The sequence below is a fragment of the Leptodactylus fuscus genome, chromosome 4 (assembly GCF_031893055.1).
Source record: "Leptodactylus fuscus isolate aLepFus1 chromosome 4, aLepFus1.hap2, whole genome shotgun sequence".
Taxonomy (NCBI): Eukaryota; Metazoa; Chordata; class Amphibia; order Anura; family Leptodactylidae; genus Leptodactylus; species Leptodactylus fuscus.
In genome coordinates, this window is record NC_134268.1 from 40,779,344 (window position 1) to 40,796,843 (window position 17,500).

Below are 17,500 nucleotides of genomic sequence, written 5' to 3' on the forward strand. Positions count from 1 at the left end.
GCCTCCAGCCCGGCGGGAGGCCCAGATGCTATGGAAATGAAGCCTGCTATTATTAAAAGTAAAAAGCCACAACGCTGGTGGCCACCACGCCCGCTGCGGCTGCAGCTGCTAAGAGTGATAGCGGTACGAATGAGAATACTAGGATTTTGCAAGGACTAAAGAGTGCAAGAGAGAAAGCGAATGTAAAAGAAGCAAGTGTGCAGTGTAAAAAGAGAATGTAAAAATGGCATAGAGGAGAGTGACCCCCTGCTGGTGGAAGTGAGGAAAAGCAAAAGCCTACAGCACCTGGTATTCCCAGGCGGTCTCCCATCCAAATACTAACCAGGCCCGGCCCTGCTTAGCTTCCGAGATCAGACGAGATCGGGCGTGTTCAGGGTGGTGTGGCCGTAGGCAGAGACAGGCCTCTCACTTACTCCTCTTCTACTTTGCAGCCTGGCTGCCGGCAGCTCTTTGCACTACTCCACGCTAGGCCTTTTTCTTCACTTCTTGCCTTCTCTTAAGGGAACTTCATATTCCAGCAGGAGCAGTGCAAGGGCTGGGGGCGGCCCTTATACCCACAGGTGTGGTTCAGCAACCAGTCACAGGCCGAAGCCGCCCTCTTTCAAAAGGGCTGGGCGCAGGGTCTGCGCAGGGCTAAGAAACCATCCTGGGGGTGAAAGAAAGAGCAAGCTGGGCCGGAGCCCGTTGTCCAGGAGTCGGCTAAGGAAGAAGGTAAGATGGTTGCCCGTGCCTGGAAGCGAAGCTGCTTTTCAGTCGGCTTCTCTTTTCCTAGGGCGCGTTGCCTGCAAAGATGTTCAGCCTGTGTTGCCCTGTAAATTGGTCTGCAGGTTACTAGCTATGGCCTCCAGCCCGGCAGGAGGCCCAGATGCTATGGAAATGAAGCCTGCTATTATTAAAAGTAAAAAGCCACAACGCTGGTGGCCACCACGCCTGCTGCGGCTGCAGCTGCTAAGAGTGATGGCGGTACGAATGAGAATACTAGGATTGTGCAAGGACTAAAGAGTGCAAGAGAGAAAGCGAATGTAAAAGAAGCAAGTGTGCAGTGTAAAAAGTGAATGTAAAAATGGCATAGAGGAGAGTGACCCCCTGCTGGTGGAAGTGAGGAAAAGCAAAAGCCTACAGCACCTGGTATTTCACGGCGGTCTCCCATCCAAGTACTAACCAGGCCCGACCCTGCTTAGCTTCCAAGACCAGACGAAATCGGGCGTGTTCAGGGTGGTGTGGCCATAGGCAGAGACAAGCCTCTCACTTACTCCTCTTCTACTTTGCAGCCTGGCTGCCGGCAGCTCTTTGCACTACTCCACGCTAGGCCTTTTTCTTCACTTTTTGCCTTCTCTTAAGGGAACTTCATATTCCAGCAGGAGCAGTGCAAGGGCTGGGGGCGGCCCTTATACCCACAGGTGTGGTTCAGCAACCAGTCACAGGCCGCAGCCGCCCTCTTTCAAAAGGGCTGGGCGCAGGGTCTGCGCAGGGCTAAGAAACCATCCCGGGGGTGAAAGAAAGAGCAAGCTGGGCCGGAGCCCGTTGTCCAGGAGTCGGCTAAGGAAGAAGGTGAGATGGTTGCCCGTGCCTGGAAGCGAAGCTGCTTTTCAGTCGGCTTCTCTTTTCCTTGGGCGCGTTGCCCTCAAAGATGTTCAGCCTGTGTTGCCCTGTAAATTGGTCTGCAGGTTACTAGCTATGGCCTCCAGCCCGGCGGGAGGCCCAGATGCTATGGAAATGAAGCCTGCTATTATTAAAAGTAAAAAGCCACAACGCTGGTGGCCACCACGCCCGCTGCGGCTGCAGCTGATAAGAGTGATAGCGGTACGAATGAGAATACTAGGATTTTGCAAGGACTAAAGAGTGCAAGAGAGAAAGCGCATGTAAAAGAAGCAAGTGTGCAGTGTAAAAAGTGAATGTAAAAATGGCATAGAGGAGAGTGACCCCCTGCTGGTGGAAGTGAGGAAAAGCAAAAGCCTACAGCACCTGGTATTCCCAGGCGGTCTCCCATCCAAGTACTAACCAGGCCCGACCCTGCTTAGCTTCCGAGATCAGACGAGACCGGGCGTGTTCAGGGTGGTGTGGCCGTAGGCAGAGACAGGCCTCTCACTTACTCCTCTTCTACTTTGCAGCCTGGCTGCCGGCAGCTCTTTGCACTACTCCACGCTAGGCCTTTTTCTTCACTTTTTGCCTTCTCTTAAGGGAACTTCATATTCCAGCAGGAGCAGTGCAAGGGCTGGGGGCGGCCCTTATACCCACAGGTGTGGTTCAGCAACCAGTCACAGGCCGAAGCCGCCCTCTTTCAAAAGGGCTGGGCGCAGGGTCTGCGCAGGGCTAAGAAACCATCCTGGGGGTGAAAGAAAGAGCAAGCTGGGCCGGAGCCCGTTGTCCAGGAGTCGGCTAAGGAAGAAGGTAAGATGGTTGCCCGTGCCTGGAAGCGAAGCTGCTTTTCAGTCGGCTTCTCTTTTCCTAGGGCGCGTTGCCTGCAAAGATGTTCAGCCTGTGTTGCCCTGTAAATTGGTCTGCAGGTTACTAGCTATGGCCTCCAGCCCGGCGGGAGGCCCAGATGCTATGGAAATGAAGCCTGCTATTATTAAAAGTAAAAAGCCACAACGCTGGTGGCCACCACGCCTGCTGCGGCTGCAGCTGCTAAGAGTGATGGCGGTACGAATGAGAATACTAGGATTGTGCAAGGACTAAAGAGTGCAAGAGAGAAAGCGAATGTAAAAGAAGCAAGTGTGCAGTGTAAAAAGTGAATGTAAAAATGGCATAGGGGAGAGTGACCCCCTGCTGGTGGAAGTGAGGAAAAGCAAAAGCCTACAGCACCTGGTATTCCGAGGCGGTCTCCCATTCAAGTACTAACTAGGCCCAACCCTGCTTAGCTTCCAAGATCAGACAAGATCGGGCGTGTTCAGGGTGGTGTGGCTGTAGGCAGAGACGGGCCTCTCACTTACTCCTCTTCTACTTTGCAGCCTGGCTGCCGGCAGCTCTTTGCACTACTCCACGCTAGGCCTTTTTCTTCACTTTTTGCCTTCTCTTAAGGGAACTTCATATTCCAGCAGGAGCAGTGCAAGGGCTGGGGCGGCCCTTATACCCACAGGTGTGGTTCAGCAACCAGTCACAGGCCGCAGCCGCCCTCTTTCAAAAGGGCTGGGCGCAGGGTCTGCGCAGGGCTAAGAAACCATCCCGGGGGTGAAAGAAAGAGCAAGCTGGGCCGGAGCCTGTTGTCCAGGAGTCGGCTAAGGAAGAAGGTGAGATGGTTTTCCGTACCTCGAAGCGAAGCTGCTTTTCAGTCGGCTTCTCTTTTCCTAGGGCGCGTTGCCTGCAAAGATGTTCAGCCTGTGTTGCCCTATAAATTGGTCTGCAGGTTACTAGCTATGGCCTCCAGCCCGGCGGGAGGCCCAGATGCTATGGAAATGAAGCCTGCTATTATTAAAAGTAAAAAGCCACAACGCTGGTGGCCACCACGCCCGCTGCGGCTGCAGCTGCTAAGAGTGATAGCGGTACGAATGAGAATACTAGGATTTTGCAAGGACTAAAGAGTGCAAGAGAGAAAGCGAATGTAAAAGAAGCAAGTGTGCAGTGTAAAAAGTGAATGTAAAAATGGCATAGAGGAGAGTGACCCCCTGCTGGTGGAAGTGAGGAAAAGCAAAAGCCTACAGCACCTGATATTCCCAGGCGGTCTCCCATCCAAGTACTAACCAGGCCCGAGCCTGCTTAGCTTCCAAGATCAGACGTGTTGAGGGTGGTGTGGCCGTAGGCAGAGACAGGCCTCTCACTTACTCCTCTTCTACTTTGCAGCCTGGCTGCCCGGCAGCTCTTTGCACTACTCCACGCTAGGCCTTTTTCTTCACTTTTTGCCTTCTCTTAAGGGAACTTCATATTCCAGCAGGAGCAGTGCAAGGGCTGGGGGCGGCCCTTATACCCACAGGTGTGGTTCAGCAACCAGTCACAGGCCGCAGCCACCCTCTTTCAAAAGGGCTGGGCGCAGGGTCTGCGCAGGGCTAAGAAACCATCCCGGGGGTGAAAGAAAGAGCAAGCTGGGCCGGAGCCCGTTGTCCAGGAGTCGGCTAAGGAAGAAGGTGAAATGGTTGCCTGTGCCTGGAAGCGAAGCTGCTTTTCAGTCGGCTTCTCTTTTCCTAGGGCGCGTTGCCTGCAAAGATGTTCAGCCTGTGTTGCCCTGTAAATTGGTCTGCAGGTTACTAGCTATGGCCTCCAGCCCGGCGGGAGGCCCAGATGCTATGGAAATGAAGCCTGCTATTATTAAAAGTAAAAAGCCACAACGCTGGTGGCCACCACGCCCGCTGCGGCTGCAGCTGCTAAGAGTGATAGCGGTACGAATGAGAATACTAGGATTTTGCAAGGACTAAAGAGTGCAAGAGATAAAGCGAATGTAAAAGAAGCAAGTGTGCAGTGTAAAAAGTGAATGTAAAAATGGCATAGAGGAGAGTGACCCCTGCTGGTTGAAGTGAGGAAAAGCAAAAGCCTACAGCACCTGATATTCCCAGGCGGTCTCCCATCCAAGTACTAACCAGGCCCGACCCTGCTTAGCTTCCAAGATCAGACAAGATCGGGCGTGTTCAGGGTGATGTGGCCGTAAGCAGAGACAGGCCTCTCACTTACTCCTCTTCTACTTTGCAGCCTGGCTGCCGGCAGTTCTTTGCACTACTCCACACTAAGCCTTTTTCTTCACTTTTTGCCTTCTCTTAAGGGAACTTCATATTCCAGCAGGAGCAGTGCAAGGGCTGGGGGCGGCCCTTATACCCACAGGTGTGGTTCAGCAACCAGTCACAGGCCGCAGCCGCCCTCTTTCAAAAGGGCTGGGCGCAGGGTCTGCGCAGGGCTAAGAAACCATCCCGGGGGTGAAAGAAAGAGCAAGCTGGGCCGGAGCCCGTTGTCCAGGAGTCGGCTAAGGAAGAAGGTGAGATGGTTGCTCGTGCCTGGAAGCGAAGCTGCTTTTCAGTCGGCTTCTCTTTTCCTTGGGCGCGTTGCTCTCAAAGATGTTCAGCCTGTGTTGCCCTGTAAATTGGTCTGCAGGTTACTAGCTATGGCCTCCAGCCCGGCGGGAGGCCCAGATGCTATGGAAATGAAGCCTGCTATTATTAAAAGTAAAAAGCCACAACGCTGGTGGCCACCACGCCCGCTGCGGCTGCAGCTGCTAAGAGTGATAGCGGTACGAATGAGAATACTAGGATTTTGCAAGGACTAAAGAGTGCAAGAGAGAAAGCGAATGTAAAAGAAGCAAGTGTGCAGTGTAAAAATTGAATGTAAAAATGGCATAGAGGAGTGAGACCCCCTGCTGGTGGAAGTGAGGAAAAGCAAAAGCCTACAGCACCTGGTATTCCCAGGCGGTCTCCCATCCAAGTACTAACCAGGCCTGACCCTGCTTAGCTTCCGAGATAAGACGAGATCGGGCGTGTTCAGGGTGGTGTGGCCATAGGCAGAGACAGGCCTCTCACTTACTCCTCTTCTACTTTGCAGCCTGGCTGCCGGCAGCTCTTTGCACTACTCCACGCTAGGCCTTTTTCTTCACTTTTTGCCTTCTCTTAAGGGAACTTCATATTCCAGCAGGAGCAGTGCAAGGGCTGGGGGCGGCCCTTATACCCACAGGTGTGGTTCAGCAACCAGTCACAGGCCGAAGCCGCCCTCTTTCAAAAGGGCTGGGCGCAGGGTCTGCGCAGGGCTAAGAAACCATCCTGGGGGTGAAAGAAAGAGCAAGCTGGGCCGGAGCCCGTTGTCCAGGAGTCGGCTAAGGAAGAAGGTAAGATGGTTGCCCGTGCCTGGAAGCGAAGCTGCTTTTCCGTCGGCTTCTCTTTTCCTAGGGCGCGTTGCCTGCAAAGATGTTCAGCCTGTGTTGCCCTGTAAATTGGTCTGCAGGTTACTAGCTATGGCCTCCAGCCCGGCGGGAGGCCCAGATGCTATGGAAATGAAGCCTGCTATTATTAAAAGTAAAAAGCCACAACGCTGGTGGCCACCACGCCTGCTGCGGCTGCAGCTGCTAAGAGTGATGGCTTTACGAATGAGAATACTAGGATTGTGCAAGGACTAAAGAGTGCAAGAGAGAAAGCGAATGTAAAAGAAGCAAGTGTGCAGTGTAAAAAGTGAATGTAAAAATGGCATAGAGGAGAGTGACCCCCTGCTGGTGGAAGTGAGGAAAAGGAAAAGCAAAAGCCTACAGCACCTGGTATTCCCAGGCGGTCTCCCATTCAAGTACTAACCAGGCCCGACCCTGCTTAGCTTCAAAGATCAGACAAGATCGGGCGTGTTCAGGGTGGTGTGGCTGTAGCCAGAGACGGGCCTCTCACTTACTCCTCTTCTACTTTGCAGCCTGGCTGCCGGCAGCTCTTTGCACTACTCCACGCTAGGCCTTTTTCTTCACTTTTTGCCTTCTCTTAAGGGAACTTCATATTCCAGCAGGAGCAGTGCAAGGGCTGGGGGCGGCCCTTATACCCACAGGTGTGGTTCAGCAACCAGTCACAGGCCGCAGCCGCCCTCTTTCAAAAGGGCTGGGCGCAGGGTCTGCGCAGGGCTAAGAAACCATCCCGGGGGTGAAAGAAAGAGCAAGCTGGGCCGGAGCCTGTTGTCCAGGAGTCGGCTAAGGAAGAAGGTGAGATGGTTGTCCGTACCTCGAAGCGAAGCTGCTTTTCAGTCGGCTTCTCTTTTCCTAGGGCGCGTTGCCTGCAAAGATGTTCAGCCTGTGTTGCCCTGTAAATTGGTCTGCAGGTTACTAGCTATGGCTTCCAGCCCGGCGGGAGGCCCAGATGCTATGGAAATGAAGCCTGCTATTATTAAAAGTAAAAAGCCACAACGCTGGTGGCCACCACGCCCGCTGCGGCTGCAGCTGCTAAGAGTGATAGCGGTACGAATGAGAATACTAGGATTTTGCAAGGACTAAAGAGTGCAAGAGAGAAAGCGAATGTAAAAGAAGCAAGTGTGCAGTGTAAAAAGTGAATGTAAAAATGGCATAGAGGAGAGTGACCCCCTGCTGGTGGAAGTGAGGAAAAGCAAAAGCCTACAGCACCTGGTATTCCACGGCGGTCTCCCATCCAAGTACTAACCAGGCCCGACCCTGCTTAGCTTCCAAGATCAGACGAGATCGGGCGTGTTCAGGGTGGTGTGGCCATAGGCAGAGACAGGCCTCTCACTTACTCCTCTTCTACTTTGCAGCCTGGCTGCCGGCAGCTCTTTGCACTACTCCACGCTAGGCCTTTTTCTTCACTTTTTGCCTTCTCTTAAGGGAACTTCATATTCCAGCAGGAGCAGTGCAAGGGCTGGGGGCGGCCCTTATACCCACAGGTGTGGTTCAGCAACCAGTCACAGGCCGCAGCCACCCTCTTTCAAAAGGGCTGGGCGCAGGGTCTGCGCAGGGCTAAGAAACCATCCCGGGGTGAAAGAAAGAGCAAGCTGGGCCAGAGCCCGTTGTCCAGGAGTCGGCTAAGGAAGAAGGTGAGATGGTTGCCCGTGCCTGGAAGCGAAGCTGCTTTTCAGTCGGCTTCTCTTTTCCTAGGGCGCGTTGCCTGCAAAGATGTTCAGCCTGTGTTGCCCTGTAAATTGGTCTGCAGGTTACTAGCTATGGCCTCCAGCCCGGCGGGAGGCCCAGATGCTATGGAAATGAAGTCTATTATTAAAAGTAAAAAGCCACAACGCTGGTGGCCACCACGCCCGCTGCGGCTGCAGCTGCTAAGAGTGATAGCGGTACTGTAATGTCCCGGTACTGCTAGTGCAATTCCCTCTAATAATCCTTGCAGACCGAGATAGCATGGACATTTTCATATAAGGTAAATATTTTCCTCCCCCTTCATTCCTTCTATATATTTCTATTCTTCCAGAGCCAGCACACAGGGGTCTATTAATGCGCCATCTTGTGGATGTTTTTGTGAACTACACCTGCCTATACTTTGTCATTGTAATTTGAGCTGGCACTGTAAAGGGAGTGTCCATTATAATTAGATGACCTCCAGGACCACTCAAGGGAGCTTGGCTGGCCTGGAGGCGGAGCTGAGTGACCGCCCACTCTAGAGAGGGGGTTGGGAACTTTTTGGTCTTATGTCTTCGGTGTTGAGCTGAGCACATGGGAAGCTGTAAAAATGGCAGCTAAGTCTCCGGGAAATTGTAACAGAGACGTCTTTTCCTCTGTACCCAAGCTTCTTCTCAGAGAATACTTTCTTCTGAATCTCCAAGCAGAGATGCCTTTTCCTCTGCCTCCAAGATGTTCCTCAGGGAGTGTTTTCCCCTGAAGCTCCACGTCTCTACGAGTAGGCCGTCTGGTATCCATACATCTGGGAACTCCACACGTATTTCTTTATTCAAGTAAGTCTTTGGGACAAATATATATTTAAGGAGCCCATAGCTAATCTGACGGAAATTGAGGGTCCCCCGCCGTCGATAACTTGTATCGCCTCTTCTATATACTTGTACCCAGCTTTGTTGAGGACTAACCCCCTGGATACAGGCCATCCCTACAAGTATATACAAGTTTAACTTCCCAAGCTACTACGAGTTAACCAAGTCCAAGGTATTCTTGCTCAAAGCTCCATCACCTGATTAAGTGGACATTGTCTATAAAGATCGCTGTATTGTATGTGAAGAATCACTCCGTCATCTGTATATTTGTATCAACTCGTCCTGCTAGTAAAAAGAGCAACAATTACCCCCGAAGCCTGGTTGTCTGTTGTCACTGTCAGATATCAGAGCAGGGGTGGGTAGTCGGGGACATCAAAAAGGAGATTTGGTGCACTTTCGGGACCCAGGGACCCCCCTGAAAGCCGGCCACATCGGATATATTACCGTGATACCAGCCCTGGCCTTCCCGAGCGTTGCAAACCCTTTAACTTTTTGTGGCGTCACGAACAGGATAAAGGGTTTGCAACACTCAGGAGGGCCAGGGCTGGTATCGCTGGTGATTATATCCGATGTGGCCGGCTTTCAAGGGGGAGTCCCTGGGTCCCAAATGTGCACCAGCTCTTCCTTTTGATGTCCCCGACTACCCTCCCCTGCGTGATATCTGACAATGACAACAGACAACCAGGCTTCGGGGGTAATCGTTGCTTTTCTTTTTACTAGCAGGACAAAGTAATACAAATGTACATATGGAGGACTTCTTCACATACAATACAGCGATCTTTGTAGGTTGTGTCCAATTAGCAGAGGATGGGGCAGAATGCTTTGGATAGTAGTTGCTTGGCAGTTAACTTGTATATACTTGTAAAGATGGCCTGTATCCAGGGGGTTAGTCCTCAACAAACTGGGTACACGTATATAGAAGAGGAGATACAATTCGGCAGCGGGAGACCCTCAATTTCCGCCAGACTAGCTATGGGTTTCTTAACTATAGATTTGTCCCAAGGTCTTACTTGGATAGAGATATACGTGTGAGGTCCCAGATGTACGGATAAGACAAGTCCATCAACTTCAGCACTTGTAAGATTAGAGCTTCAGAGGAAAACACTCTCTGAGAAGGGCCTTGAGGACAGAGGAGAAGGCATCTCTGCTTGGTGTACCCTGACAGTGGGCAGCCATCATTCTTGCTCCATGTGCTCAGTCTGCTAGCTGTGTATCCTCTCTTAGCCTTGTAGCCCCACACAAAAGACATCAGCCAAAAACGTCCCCAGCCCCCTCTAGAGAGGGTGGTCACTCAACTCTCCCTCCAGGCCAGTCAAGGGAGACTGATTGGTCCTGGAGGTCAGCTAATCATAATGGACACTCCCTTTACAGTAACAACTCAAATTACAATGGCAAAGTATAGGCAGGTGCAGTTCACAAAAACATCCACAAGATGGCGCATTAATAGACCCCCTGTGTGCTGGCTCTGGAAGAATAGAAATATATAGAAGGAATGAAGGGGGAGGTAAACTCCCTGAAATGGATGAAACCAGACAACAAGACGACTGAGCAGATTAGTGAAGCGATCATACTTGAACAGTTTCTACAAATTCTTCCAGCTGATGTTCTTGCTTGGGTTAAAAAACATCGGCCCAAAAATGCTGACAAAGCTATTTCTTTGGCAGAGGACTTTATCCTAGCAAAGAGAGACTTAAGCAGGTCTGCAACTGGCCCATCCAAACCATTCAGAACTTTCTCTGGAGGGAGAGGTCAAGAAGCCAGAAGTCCATTACAAACTGTCACCAGTGAAAAAATGTGCTATATTTGCCAAGAAAAGGGACACATAGCTAAATTTTGCCCCAGGAAGAGGTAAACTATTTTGTGTTGTGTTTCCATGTGATTTCTTCTTTGTAACCTTAGTGGTGGTACATAAGACCCCAGATCTGGTAATATCTCTGTGTGAATGTTCTATTACTGCTTCTTATTTCTTTCTTTCCTCATTAGGCTGGCCACCTAATGCTCTATTTTCCTACTATTTCTTGTCTTACCATCTGGGAACCATATACTAACACTAAGGAACTGTTCACATTAACATGGATTTATAAAGTGTTTTTGCATATTTACCTGCATGAGTGGAGTTGCACTGGGTGTGTCTCCCCTGATCTTATAAGAGGCAAGTCTGCAGCAACTCCAGGGTTTTATAGGGAAAACTGCAGAGTATTATGGGAAATGTCTAAGGTATAAAATGATTCCAATTCCCAGAAAGCTGGGTATGTATGTGTTGGTGAAGTTCACATGATGAATTGTTTGTGAGACTACAGCAGCCTGAGGTACAAGGTGTTTGTTGTATGCATTATGGAAATTTTCTGAAGAATTATTTTTTTTTGTTAAAACTGGACTTCATGAAATAAACTCCTTGGATTCTTTTCATCAATCAAGGTCCGATTGTTTTTTTGAAAAAATCCCATGCTTCACATATGGTGTCAGAAACGGGATGATTTTTGGAGTATTGCTGTAAGTACTCAAGCCTAAAGAAACAAGGGAGTTATGTACAAAACACGTTCCTGGCGTATTAATGCAAAGCCGCCAACTAAGTCTGCAAAGCGAACTGTTGCAAGGAAACTGGTGAATATGGAAAGTCAAGGTGTCAGACAGAGAGCACTGCTAGAGGAGGATGCAGAAGGGCAAGGAGCCACAGCTGCTCCATTAACTCCAAGTGTTGCTGAGCCTTCTGAAAAGACTTTACCAGAGAGCATTGCTGACCTTATGAAATGGTTAACTGTGCAGCAGATCAATGCAGAAAAAAGGCAAATGGAGGAAGCCAGGAGAAATTGCGAGGAATTGCGACGTCAGGATGAACGCTGGAGGGAGCTGTTTCAAACCCTGAGACCGCCTGTTGCTTGGAAAGACCCTCGCATGACTAAACTTTCTCCAGAAGATGATATTGAAGCATATTTAACCACATTTGAAAGAATTGCACATACCTGTCAGTGGCCTAAGGAACAGTGGGTGGTAAGACTGGCGCCATATCTTACTGGACAAGCCCAACTGGCATATAGCCACATGAACATGAATGATGCAAATAACTATGACTTGGTTAAAGAGACTATTCTAAGGCGATATGACATCAGTGAGGAAACCTATAGACAGAGGTTCAGAGAACTCAAGTACAGCTACACTGATGGTCCAAGAGAAGTCTTTACTCGCCTGCAAGACTTATACATGAAATGGATGAAACCAGACAACAAGACGACTGAGCAGATTAGTGAAGCGATCATACTTGAACAGTTTCTACAAATTCTTCCAGCTGATGTTCTTGCTTGGGTTAAAAAACATCGGCCCAAAAATGCTGACAAAGCTATTTCTTTGGCAGAGGACTTTATCCTAGCAAAGAGAGACTTAAGCAGGTCTGCAACTGGCCCATCCAAACCATTCAGAACTTTCTCTGGAGGGAGAGGTCAAGAAGCCAGAAGTCCATTACAAACTGTCACCAGTGAAAAAATGTGCTATATTTGCCAAGAAAAGGGACACATAGCTAAATTTTGCCCCAGGAAAAGCTCTAAAGGCACAAAGTCTGGATTGTTTTTTGCTAGCAGTGACTTCATGCTGCCAATCCAAGTTAATGGACAGAACGTGAATGCTTTGCTTGATTCTGGCAGTAAATTAAGCTTGGTAAAGGAGAACCTAATAACTCAGAAGATGGACTCTCCCAAAGTGCCAATTACTTGTGTTCATGGAGATACAAAAAAATACTCCACATCAAATATTGACCTGCAGTTGGATGAAAAATGTTTTACCATGCCAGTAGTTGTTGTTCCAGAACTACAAGTACCAGTGATCCTTGGAAGAACCACACCCGGATTCAAAGATTTGCTAATGGGGAAAAGCCAGCTGTCTGCTGTGACTACCAGAGCTAAAGCAAAGGCACACAAGAGAGGTGAGACTTTGGAGGACATTTTCCCATTCCATGAGGACATCATGGAGCCGCCATCATCCAAGCCTCTGAGAGTTCCAGGACAGCAGGATGTCTCTAGGAGAAGAGTTTCCCTGGATGGCAAGTATAAAAATGCTGACTTGTGGGACACTGATATTGCATTTGAACAAAAACAGGACATTGACTTATATGCATTGTATGAACACGGTTTAACTAACAGTAAAGTGGTTGCAGAAAGTGGTAAGCAGCTTGTTACACCCTATTATCTGGTGGAAAACAATATTTTATATAGAGTGTGTAGTCACCCAAAAACAGGAGAACAAGTGCAACAGTTAGTTGTGCCAAAAAAGTTTAGACCAGAAATTTTGAAATTAGCGCATGATATTCCTGTTGCTGGACATTTGGGTTATAAAAGAACTTTGGCCAGAGTACTCTATCGGTTCTATTGGCCTGGAGTTTATGATGAGATCACTACTTACTGTCGTAGTTGCCCAATATGTCAGTACACTGCTTCAGCTCCTCCCAAAGCAGAGCTTATACCCTTACCAATAATTGATGAACCATTTAATACTGTGGGTATGGATATTATCGGTCCACTAGAAAGAAGTTCCAAAGGTAACCGTTTTATTCTTACAATTGTTGATTACTGTACCAAGTATCCTGAAGCCATACCTATGCGCACAGTTACTGCTAAAAGAGTTGCAGAGGAAATTTTGAAGGTGTTTAGCAGGGTTGGATTACCTAAGCAAATCCTTACTGATCAGGGGAGTAACTTTACATCTTCCTTTCTGTTAGAAGTTTATAAGCTTCTTGGTATACAGCCTCTCAGGACTACCCCTTATCATCCACAAACTGATGGGGTGACTGAACGGTATAACCAAACCTTGAAAAACATGCTTAGGAAATTTGCACATAATGATCCAAAACTGTGGGACAAATGGTTGCCCTTTCTATTATTTGCCTATCGTGAGGTTCCACAAGAGTCTACAGGGTTTAGTCCTTTTGAATTGTTATATGGGAGACGACCCAGGGGACTCTTGGATGTTATTAAAGAGGTATGGGAAGGTAAAGATGGTCATCAGAAAAATGTGGTGGAACATGTATTGGAAATGAGAGAAAGATTAATGAAATTGATTAAGGTAGCTCATGATAATGTCCACAAGGCAAAAGTTTACCAAAAGAAATGGTATGATCAACATGCCAAAAATAAATCGATTAAAGTTGGGGATAAGGTTCTTCTCTTGCTTCCCAGCAGTGAGAATAAGTTGTTGGCCAGATGGCAAGGGCCATATAAAGTGGTTAGACAAACAGGTCCTGTTGACTTTGAAATTGAAACCCCAGATAAAAATCAAAAAAATAAGGTTTACCATGTAAATTTATTAAAACGTTGGATTGAACCAGAGGTTGGTCCTAAAGATAACACTACGTGTACTATTGTAGCAGAGTCTTCACAAGATGTGTCTGAAGAAATCTATGATTTGTTGAAAAATTGTGCTCACTGGTCAGAGGTAACATTGAATCCAAAGTTATCTAAAGAGCAACATTGTGACTTGAGGAAGATTATAGGGTCCAGTTCACATATTTTTGGAAGTAAGCCTGGCCGTGTATCGTTAGTTTCTCATACAATAAATACTGGAGATCATCCACCTATCAGACAGAGACCTTATCGTATACCTGAAAAATTAAAGGGTAAGGCTGAAAATGAGGTTCAGGAAATGCTTAAATTGGGCGTTATTGAACCCTCTAAAAGTCCTTGGTCATCACCTGTAGTGATGGTTGGGAAAAAAGATGGGACAATAAGATTTTGCATAGATTTTCGTAAAATTAATGCTATATCTAGTTTTGACAATTACCCAATGCCACGTATTGATGAGCTCATAGATAGATTGGGGTGTGCAGAATATATTTCTACCCTAGATTTATGTAAGGGCTATTGGCAAATTCCACTTGATGAGAAATCAAAAGAAAAAACTGCCTTTGTGATGCCTAATGGTTTGTATCAGTTCAGAAACATGCCATTTGGTCTTCATGGTGCTCCAGCCACGTTTCAAAGAGCCATGGACTTACTCTTGAAGGATCATACGGAGTACAGTGCTGCTTATTTAGATGATGTGGTAATCTTTAGCAAATCATGGGAAGAGCACTTGTATCACTTGGAAAAGGTGATAACTGAAATTGGGAAAGCAGGATTTACAATTAATCCACGTAAATGTGCTTTGGGATTCCAAGAAACAAAGTACCTTGGGTTTATTGTGGGTAGTGGTAAAGTAAGGCCAGAGATATCCAAAGTACAAGCCATTCAATCTGCGACTATTCCAGCCACAAAGAAAGAGGTCAGATCCTTTTTAGGTCTTGTTGGCTATTATAGACGTTTTATTCCAAACTTTGCTACTATCGTTGCTCCCTTAACCGACCTAACTAAAAAGAACAGTAGAGAGGACGTGATATGGACAACAGAATGTGATTTAGCTTTTGAACAAATAAAAGAAATTTTGTGTAAAGAACCAGTCTTACAAAGTCCAAACTATGACAAAGCATTTATTGTACAGACTGATGCATCTGAGGTGGGACTTGGGGCAGTCCTGAGTCAAGAGATTAATGGTGAGGAACACCCTATTCTTTATTTAAGTAGGAAACTTTTTCCCCGTGAACAAAAGTATTCTACAATCGAGAAGGAAGGGCTGGCGATAAAGTGGGCATTGGAGGCATTACGCTATTATTTATTAGGAAGAGAGTTTACTTTAGTGACGGATCATCATCCCCTCACTTGGATTCATACCATGAAGGACAAAAATGCCAGAATAACTAGATGGTATTTAGCATTACAGCCATTTAAATTTGAGATACAACATCGGTCAGGGTCCAAGCACCAAAATGCCGATCATTTGTCCAGGTATGGTGCTGAAGTGAAAGCTGTCTGAAGAAGGACAAGCTTCTTCTTAAGGGGGGAGGAATGTGAAGAGGTAAACTATTTTGTGTTGTGTTTCCATGTGATTTCTTCTTTGTAACCTTAGTGGTGGTACATAAGACCCCAGATCTGGTAATATCTCTGTGTGAATGTTCTATTACTGCTTCTTATTTCTTTCTTTCCTCATTAGGCTGGCCACCTAATGCTCTATTTTCCTACTATTTCTTGTCTTACCATCTGGGAACCATATACTAACACTAAGGAACTGTTCACATTAACATGGATTTATAAAGTGTTTTTGCATATTTACCTGCATGAGTGGAGTTGCACTGGGTGTGTCTCCCCTGATCTTATAAGAGGCAAGTCTGCAGCAACTCCAGGGTTTTATAGGGAAAACTGCAGAGTATTATGGGAAATGTCTAAGGTATAAAATGATTCCAATTCCCAGAAAGCTGGGTATGTATGTGTTGGTGAAGTTCACATGATGAATTGTTTGTGAGACTACAGCAGCCTGAGGTACAAGGTGTTTGTTGTATGCATTATGGAAATTTTCTGAAGAATTATTTTTTTTTGTTAAAACTGGACTTCATGAAATAAACTCCTTGGATTCTTTTCATCAATCAAGGTCCGATTGTTTTTTTGAAAAAATCCCATGCTTCACAGAAAATATTTACCTTATACAAAAATGTCCATGCTATCTCAGTCTGCAAGGATGAGTAGAGCGAATTGGACTAGCAGTACCGAGACATTACAGTACGAATGAGAATACTAGGATTTTGCAAGGACTAAAGAGTGCAAGAGAGAAAGCGAATGTAAAAGAAGCAAGTGTGCAGTGTAAAAAGTGAATGTAAAAATGGCATAGAGGAGAGTGACCCCCTGCTGGTGGAAGTGAGGAAAAGCAAAAGCCTACAGCACCTGGTATTCCCAGGCGGTCTCCCATCCAAGTACTAACCAGGCCTGACGCTGCTTAGCTTCCAAGATCGGACGTGTTCAGGGTGGTGTGGCCATAGGCAGAAAAAAGCCTCTCACTTACTCCTCTTCTACTTTGCAGCCTGGCTGCCGGCAGCTCTTTGCACTACTCCACGCTAGGCCTTTTTCTTCACTTTTTGCCTTCTCTTAAGGGAACTTCATATTCCAGCAGGAGCAGTGCAAGGGCTGGGGGCGGCCCTTATACCCACAGGTGTGGTTCAGCAACCAGTCACAGGCCGCAGCCGCCCTCTTTCAAAAGGGCTGGGCGCAGGGTCTGCGCAGGGCTAAGAAAAAATTCCTGGGGGTGAAAGAAAGAGCAAGCTGGGCCGGAGCCCGTTGTCCAGGAGTCGGCTAAGGAAGAAGGTGAGATGGTTGCCCGTGCCTGGAAGCGAAGCTGCTTTTCAGTCGGCTTCTCTTTTCCTTGGGCGCGTTGCCCTCAAATATGTTCAGCCTGTGTTGCCCTGTAAATTGGTCTGCAGGTTACTAGCTATGGCCTCCAGCCCGGCGGGAGGCCCAGATGCTATGGAAATGAAGCCTGCTATTATTAAAAGTAAAAAGCCATAACGCTGGTGGCCACCACGCCCGCTGCGGCTGCAGCTGCTAAGAGTGATAGCGGTACGAATGAGAATACTAGGATTTTGCAAGGACTAAAGAGTGCAAGAGAGAAAGCGAATGTAAAAGAAGCAAGTGTGCAGTGTAAAAAGTGAATGTAAAAATGGCATAGAGGAGAGTGACCCCCTGCTGGTGGAAGTGAGGAAAAGCAAAAGCCTACAGCACCTGGTATTCCCAGGCGGTCTCCCATCCAAGTACTAACCAGGCCCGACCCTGCTTAGCTTCCGAGATCAGACAAGATCGGGCGTGTTCAGGGTGGTGTGGCCGTAGGCAGAGACAGGCCTCTCACTTACTCCTCTTCTACTTTGCAGCCTGGCTGCCGGCAGCTCTTTGCACTACTCCACGCTAGGCCTTTTTCTTCACTTTTTGCCTTCTCTTAAGGGAACTTCATATTCCAGCAGGAGCAGTGCAAGGGCTGGGGGCGGCCCTTATACCCACAGGTGTGGTTCAGCAACCAGTCACAGGCCGAAGCCGCCCTCTTTCAAAAGGGCTGGGCGCAGGGTCTGCGCAGGGCTAAGAAACCATCCTGGGGGTGAAAGAAAGAGCAAGCTGGGCCGGAGCCCATTGTCCAGGAGTCGGCTAAGGAAGAAGGTAATATGGTTGCCCGTGCCTGGAAGCGAAGCTGCTTTTCGGTCGGCTTCTCTTTTCCTAGGGCGCGTTGCCTGCAAAGATGTTCAGCCTGTGTTGCCCTGTAAATTGGTCTGCAGGTTACTAGCTATGGCCTCCAGCCTGGCGGGAGGCCCAGATGCTATGGAAATGAAGCCTGCTATTATTAA

General features: G+C 47.9%; 7 non-coding genes and 4 pseudogenes across 7 annotated transcripts; all 11 read right to left on the reverse strand.

The window, feature by feature from the left end:
* Positions 1 to 273: 273 nt before the first annotated feature.
* Positions 274 to 392, reverse strand: LOC142201842 (5S ribosomal RNA). The gene has a single exon (XR_012715730.1). It is a non-coding gene; the product is annotated as a 5S ribosomal RNA (ribosomal RNA).
* A 721-nt stretch (positions 393 to 1,113) lies between these two features.
* On the reverse strand, positions 1,114 to 1,232 carry LOC142201439 (5S ribosomal RNA; annotated as a pseudogene).
* Positions 1,233 to 1,953: 721 nt separating this feature from the next.
* On the reverse strand, positions 1,954 to 2,072 carry LOC142201776 (5S ribosomal RNA). Its single transcript, XR_012715667.1, has one exon. It is a non-coding gene; the product is annotated as a 5S ribosomal RNA (ribosomal RNA).
* A 721-nt stretch (positions 2,073 to 2,793) lies between these two features.
* On the reverse strand, positions 2,794 to 2,912 carry LOC142202183 (5S ribosomal RNA). Its single transcript, XR_012716055.1, has one exon. It is a non-coding gene; the product is annotated as a 5S ribosomal RNA (ribosomal RNA).
* Positions 2,913 to 3,632: 720 nt separating this feature from the next.
* LOC142201614 (5S ribosomal RNA) lies at positions 3,633 to 3,741 on the reverse strand (annotated as a pseudogene).
* Positions 3,742 to 4,462: 721 nt separating this feature from the next.
* LOC142202150 (5S ribosomal RNA) lies at positions 4,463 to 4,581 on the reverse strand. Its single transcript, XR_012716024.1, has one exon. It is a non-coding gene; the product is annotated as a 5S ribosomal RNA (ribosomal RNA).
* A 721-nt stretch (positions 4,582 to 5,302) lies between these two features.
* LOC142202147 (5S ribosomal RNA) lies at positions 5,303 to 5,421 on the reverse strand. Its single transcript, XR_012716021.1, has one exon. It is a non-coding gene; the product is annotated as a 5S ribosomal RNA (ribosomal RNA).
* A 727-nt stretch (positions 5,422 to 6,148) lies between these two features.
* On the reverse strand, positions 6,149 to 6,267 carry LOC142202212 (5S ribosomal RNA; annotated as a pseudogene).
* A 721-nt stretch (positions 6,268 to 6,988) lies between these two features.
* LOC142202110 (5S ribosomal RNA) lies at positions 6,989 to 7,107 on the reverse strand. Its single transcript, XR_012715986.1, has one exon. It is a non-coding gene; the product is annotated as a 5S ribosomal RNA (ribosomal RNA).
* An 8,939-nt stretch (positions 7,108 to 16,046) lies between these two features.
* On the reverse strand, positions 16,047 to 16,155 carry LOC142201605 (5S ribosomal RNA; annotated as a pseudogene).
* A 722-nt stretch (positions 16,156 to 16,877) lies between these two features.
* On the reverse strand, positions 16,878 to 16,996 carry LOC142201827 (5S ribosomal RNA). Its single transcript, XR_012715716.1, has one exon. It is a non-coding gene; the product is annotated as a 5S ribosomal RNA (ribosomal RNA).
* Positions 16,997 to 17,500: the final 504 nt, after the last annotated feature.